General features: G+C 37.8%; 1 pseudogene; it reads right to left on the bottom strand.

Moving 5' to 3' along the window:
• Nucleotides 1–5,594: 5,594 nt before the first annotated feature.
• Nucleotides 5,595–6,109, bottom strand: LOC108540583 (UPF0686 protein C11orf1 homolog; annotated as a pseudogene).
• Between the last annotated feature and the right edge of the window lie 1,108 nt (nucleotides 6,110–7,217).

The raw sequence follows: 7,217 nt of genomic DNA, 5'->3' as shown, positions 1-7,217 counted from the left end.
ACTGCAACCTGAAGAGTGAGACTTTTAAAAAATGTTCAACTTGGGAAAATTTTAAGTGATCCTCAAAACACAGTGTCTTATTTTTTAATTTTAGAAAAGGTGAACACCCATTAATCCAATGCCATTTGAATTACAGAATTACAATTAATGTTGAAAAACAGCAATTTTCAGTATCTTGATGTTAAATACTTAGAGGTCCTCAGGATATTTTCAGGGAGCCTACACAGTCAAAAATATTTTACTATTAAGGTTATGATGCAATTTTCCTTTATTATCCCCATACCTTCACAAATATAGAGTACAAAAAATGTATTGATATAATTTCAAAATCTACATTTCATTAACCCTTAGAGCCACTACCACTTGTCCTCCAAAGAGGATTATTCTGAAACCTGAAGATCTCATGGAGTAGCTTTGGCTTCCTTTGGATCTATTATCTTTTCCTTTCTTCGTATTCCTCCTTTTTGGAATAGAAATATCTATCCTACCAGTGCCTGTCCCACCACTGGATTTTGAAAACACATAACTCGTTTAGCTTCATAGATTCACCAATAAAGAGAACTTTAGTTTTAGGAGAAATCGTACCTTGAGTCTCACCCATGTAGACATTAGAGTTGATGTTGTAATGAGTTAAGATTTGGTGATCTGTTGGGGTGGAAAAAATGTATGTTAACATGAGAAGGACATGAATTTTGAGGAGCCAAAGGAAAAATGTTGTGGGCTGATTGTGTCCCCCCACAAATTCAAATATCAAAACTCCAATCTCCAATGTGGTAATATTAGAAGGTGGGACTTTGGGAGATAATTAAAATTAGTTGAAGTCATGTGGAGATAAGTACCCTTGTAAGAGTCCCCAGAGAGTGATTTGATTCTTGCAGTTCTTCACCACGTGAAGATACAATGGCAAACCAGCAGTTTGCAAAACAGAAGAGGGCCCTCAACAGAACTCAACCTTGTTGACACTCTGATTTCATATTTCCAGCGTCCAGAATTGTGAGAAACAAAATTTCTCTTTTTCATAAGCCACCTCGCCTATGATAATTTGTTATAACAGGTTGTGCTGACTAAGACAACACATTACCTCTCTTGGCCAATTTAGTAAGCTCCCATTTCTTAGTTCAAGACCTAATATATAGTCCAAGTGCTTCAATTCAATGTAACACCAGAGACTAGGAGATAGTTTGTGAACTGAGAAGAGTCATTCTTTCATTATGATGTTAAAGTCTTTGCATAGTGTAACTTTGTCTTACAGTTTTGGAAAGTTGAGGTTCCCGTTGAATTATTTCCACGTCTTTAGATCATGTGATAAAAATACTAGTCCAGAGTATTTTATCTAGAAACTTCTAAGTCATTGATAAACTAAATATAATTACACAGTATTTCTAACTTAAACTCCAGAATCTGTGAGAGTTCTCATTTTGGTAGAGAAACAAGATTTTGCTTTATTCTAAGTTGTGATATTTTCAGGACGACTAATATGGATATGAGTTTTTATTAGTCAGGGTTCTCCAGAGAAACAGAACCAAGAGGAGATACACACACACACACACACACACACACACACACACACCCAACCCCCCTCCACACACACAGAGAGAGAGGAGAGATTTTTAATGAGAAATTAGCTTATGAAATTATGGAAGCTGAGAAGTCCCATAATTTGCCATTTATAACATGGAGATCCAGGGAAACTGATGCTAAAAATTTAGTTCATGTCAAAAGGCACGATAAATAGCATAGTCAATGATGTAAATCCCAGTCTGAGGCCAAGAGAAGAAGCAATGAGCTGTCCCAGCTCAATCAGGAAGGCAGGGAAAAAAAAAAGGTGCTAATTTCTCCTTTTGCTCTATTCAGGCCCTCAACAGATTGGATCGTGCCCACCCACATTGGAGAAGACAATCTGCTTTACTCATTCTGTCAAATGAATGCTAATCTCACGAAAAAAAAAAAAAAAATTGACACTGAAGTAATGTTTAATTTGGGAATGTTGTGCCAAGTCAAGATGACCCATAAAATTAACCATGACAGAGTTCTTCACTTACTCTTTTATTTTCCTAAGATTTTATGTTTGATCCTTCATTTGTATTTCATTTTTTATTTTCCCTCATCTTAAAGAAAATCGTTTTCTCCCCTGTTATACAAAGACTACATGTTGGTAAACTTTACATATTACGAAGAGAAAGGAATAAATAGTCTAAAATTTACTGCAACAAACACCTCTGTACCTCAGAGAGGCAGTTATTTTATTCAACAACAACAAAAAAAGCCCCAGAAGGTCATTGCTTACATATCAACAACATCAAATACCTAAATACCTAATACCAATCAATATAACTTTTATGGTTTCACACCTTTTTAAACGTTTTGCTAAATCAATGGGGAAAATAGTATATTTGATGAGATTTTAATTTTAACTTTTAAGGAGGATATTTAATATCACTTAATATATTTAATTAGCCACTTAGATTTAAATTTATTGGGATATCAATTACTTGCACCAGTTAGCACTTGCCACATAACAATAATCCTAAACTGGGTGATATATAAAACCATTCAGCTGTTCTAGCTGTGCTCCATGGTGAGGCTCTAATATGCATGGCTGAATCACTTTAGCATCTGTGGGTGGATAGAATGGGGAATTTGGTTACATCTAGCCTTGGGATGATTCCGCTTTGTACCTCCTTCTTGTTCATGTTTCATCGTTTTTCTGAATCCAGCAGGCTAGTTCATAAATGTCCGTCTCAGGCAATGACAAAAGTGCAGGAGGGCAAATAATAACTCACAAGACATCTTTAGCCCCAGTACTGGAATAGACACATCATCACTCTGCTTAATTGATTCTCCTAAACAAATCAAATGGTACTCCCAAATTCCACAGATGAGAAAACAGACTCAACCTCTTACTAGAAAGAACAGCCAATAACATGACATGGGGTGTGGATAAAGGGAAGGGTGATATGCTGAAATCAACAGGGCAATTAACCACAGTCTTCCCTCTTGGATGCATTGATTTATATACCTTTGTGTGGAAAATAATGTTACAGAGATACTAGGATATTCAAAAGACATTTAATGACAATGAGGATTGAAATTCAGGATCTGATGACTTATATGAGATTGCACATGTTGCTTCTCTTCATCTGGTGGTCTATGAGCTAAATGCAAATGTGATTCGCCCTCCACACACATGTGAAATGCTGAATTAGGAGCAGATAAACACAATGTACACACATTCAGAAAAGTAAGAAATGTGAGGCAAAGAGCAGTGGATGGCCAATAGGAATTCTGAAATCCCACTGAGTTTTACCAGGTAGGTCCCTCTGGAGGTGATAATGTTTGTTGGTTGAGCCTGGTTCTTCTCTGTCAGCATTTCTTTCAAGTATGTTGGTATCTGTCCTTTGAGATGTTCTTCCTTCCTCCATTACCTTCCTTAGTTGCTTCTGAAAAGGCCTCAGAAAATATATTTTTGTGCAAATTTCTCAGCCCACTTGTTACTAGCATGAAGTTAAGGGCCCAAATAACTAATTGCATATTGAATAATCTCAGATCTTGAGATTGTCCAAGGCTAGAACTGATAAATCTATCTGGGGGAAAAGTAGATAAACTAATAATAATGGACAGCTAATGAGCCTATGGACCAAAGAAAAATTCCAAAGGAAAATTAGAAAATATTCTTAATCAATGAGAGTGAAAACACAACATGTACAAAACTTATGGGATGAAGCTGAAACAAAATGATGATTTGAGGAAAATGTAAAGCATGGAAGAAGTAAAATGAACTAAGCCTCCATTTAAGAAATTATAGATACAAAAGAAGAACAAATTAAACTCAAATAAGGCAGAAGAGTAGGAGCAGTACCATAGTTGAAAGCAATCAAAAAAGAAAGTAGATAAACATTAAAGGGAAGAAAAATAAAACCTGAAGCACACAATTTGAAAATATCCAAGAATAATAATTAATATAAATAAAATATATTTATATAACATTATACAAATATTAATACAAATGTTAAATGAAATTAATAAATTTCTAGGTAGACATTATAGAAAAGAGAGAAAACACATGACCAATATTCAGAATGAGCAAAGTTACATCACCACACATTCTGTAAACAATAAAAAAATAGGAAATACAATATTATAAAGTACTTTGTCAATGATCTAACGAGTTAGAATACATGACTAAATTTCTTAAGAAAGGAAGATTACTTAAGCTAACTAAAAAAATCACATAATTTAATTCATTTTTTAAAACCTCAACACTTCAATTAATAAAGATTTTCTGCGAAAAGTACTCCTGTCCTTGAGAAGGCAGCTTCACTGGTGCATTCTACCAAATATGTAAGGGAGACATAATGACATTCCTCCAAGCACTTTTTCCGAAATCTGAAGTCACAAACTCATTCTATGAACTCAGCATCGCTTGATACCCAAACAGAAAAGGCTATTAAAAGAAAAGTAAACCACAGACCAATATGTATCATAAAAAAAAGCACAGAGTTCTCTAACAAAATGATAGACATTCAAATTCAACAACATATACCTGGGATGAATCTCATTTTGGTCATGTTATATATAAATGTGATTTACCCTCCACATACATGTATGTTATATATACCATGACCAAAATGGGATTCGTCCCAGGAATAAATGACTGATTTCACAATAAAAATCAACTAATGTATTTCAGCATGTTTACAGACTTAACTAAATGATCATTGTAAAAACTATTTGCAAAATCCAGTATCTACACTTGATAAAAGTCTCAAAAAACTAGGTATACAATGCAAAATTTTACCTGATAGAGAACATGTCTGTGAAAAATCCCTAGTTAGTGTCATACTGAATTGTGAAAACTAAATATTTTATCCCTAAGACAAGGAACAAGAAAAAAATATCTAATCTAACCAACTTAGTTCAACATTGTAGTAGAGATTGTAGCCAAAAGAATAATCATCCCCCATACGTAACAATAATAATGACAATAATAATAAGCTTCAAAAGAAAAAGGAAGAAATAAAATTATTTTTATCCACAAATAGCATGATAGTTCATGTAGAAACTTTCAATGTGTGTGTGTATATATATGTGTATATATGTCTTTGTGTGTGTGTGTGTGTGTGTAATGTCTTAAGATAGTCTTCGGTAAGACTAACAATGTCTTATCTTAAAAAGTTCTAACCATTCAACTCAGCTATTCCAGTCCTGTTGTGGTTAATTTTATGTGTCACCTTGCCTGGGCTAAGAGATGTTCAGATAGCTGGTAAAACATTTATGGGCATGTCTGTGAGTGTGCTTTCAGAAGAGATTAGCATTTGAATCAGTTGACTGAGTAAAATGATCTGTTCTCATCAGTGAAAACAGGCATCATCCAATCTTGTGATAGCCTTAAACGCCTTTTGAGAGCCTGAACCAAAGCCAGGTTAAAGGTGATTACTCTCTCTCTATCTACTTTTTTTTTTTTTCTGTGTTTTTTGCTTTATTTATTCAGAGAATGAAACTGTGCTACAGTGAGCTAAATTTTTAGCTGTGCTTTGAATGTGCTCCCTTCTACTTTTTACTGTGGAAAAGTGAAGTATCTTATCGTTTCTTAGAAACCTGGATGCTGAAATTAGTCAATATTAAGATATTATACACATCCTGAGTGACGCCTGATTTAAGATTTTGAATAGCTATTCATGTAAGTTGATTTTTCTGTGCATTTGTATCGGGGAGGATCCAGCTCAGGTTGATGTCCTGGGAACCAGTGAGGCTCTCGCTTAAATCTATGCGTTGAAAGTGGCATTTTGTTGTTGTAGCTTGTATCATATGTTGTTTCAAAGTAGTGTCCAAACTGGCAAGGCAAGGGTTTGGGCTACACGATATTCCTCGGGTCATATCTTTCCTGGTTCCAGTTGCCCATCAGGGTACGGTTCGAATAGGCATTCTCATTAGTGGTGCATCTCTATCCATACTGGAAAAACTTGGACATATTATTCCAATCTGTCCACACTTCACCACGGCCATCTGCATTAATGATGCTGCCACAATGTGGGTTCGTGAGGAAACAGGCGAGGTTCTGTCTCTGGAGGAGAAATTTTGAGCAGCAGAGACACTGGGAGGCAGCCATTTCGAAGGAGGTGAAAAAAGTTTCAAAACCTTCTGCGTCAAGAGCATGCGAGACACGGTCCAATCTCTCCTTGGCCTCAGCCCCGCCCCGTTTCTTTCACTCAGAACTCGCCTCACCCCTTGTGACTGCTTGTGACCTCATGCAGGGGTGATGAAGTCGCTCAAGGCCATGCTTGGGCTAAAGGCACTATGATCTTCCCGAGGGGCTGAAAGGGCGAGGGAACAGGAAAGTGGGCGTCTTGCTTTTGCATTCATAGTTATTATCTTCCCAAGGAGTCGCTGCACCCGTTCATCGAGACAACCGGGCACAAAGGGTGCCTCATCAACTAGTGACGAGTGAAGAGGGGGTGGGCAGAGATCCGCGAAGGAAGTGACGGAAAATGAGCGCCACAGAGAACGCGAGACGGGAGTCCGTGGAGGCCACGTCCCCTCGGCGCCTCCTGTTGGTTGGGGAGGGGAATTTCTCCTTCGCCGCCGCTCTGAGCGAAACCCTGGATCAGAACACTCGTCTTAACGCCACCTGCCTCCAGCGCCCAGCCGAGTTGACCTGGGATCCAGTGGCCCGGGAGAATCTGCGGTACCTGCGCGAGTGAGGTAGCGAGCCCGCCCCTCTGCGAAGCCCTGCCCAGCTGGCGTTTCCCAAAGTGGAAAGGGTGGGGGCGTGGGGATGTAACCCACGTGGAGACTGTTCTTGATCGTCCCGGGGATATTCACATAAAGCCGGCTTTGTGCCCAGACTTGGGCTGGTCTGCACAGTTTAAGCTGGGAAGAGTTTTTCTGTTACATGTATTTTCTTTTTTTTTTTCATGATTTTTTTTTGTTTGTTTGTTTTTGTTTATTATTATTGTTATTATTATACTTTCAGTTCTAGGGTACATGTGCACAACATGCAGGTTTGTTACACATATATACTTGTGCCATGTTGGTGTGCTGCACCCATCAACTCGTCAGCACCCATCAACTCGTCATTTACATCAGGTATAACTCCCAATGCAATCCCTCCCCACTCCCCCATCCCCCTCCCCATGATAGGCCCCGGTGTGTGATGTTCGCCTTCTGGAGTCCAAGTGATCTCATTGTTCAATTCCCACCTATGAGTGAGAACATGC

Source organism: Rhinopithecus bieti, unplaced genomic scaffold, assembly GCF_001698545.2.
Source record: "Rhinopithecus bieti isolate Rb0 unplaced genomic scaffold, ASM169854v2 scaffold_15572, whole genome shotgun sequence".
Classification (NCBI taxonomy): Eukaryota; Metazoa; Chordata; class Mammalia; order Primates; family Cercopithecidae; genus Rhinopithecus; species Rhinopithecus bieti.
This window is presented reverse-complemented; position numbering and strand designations above follow the sequence as displayed.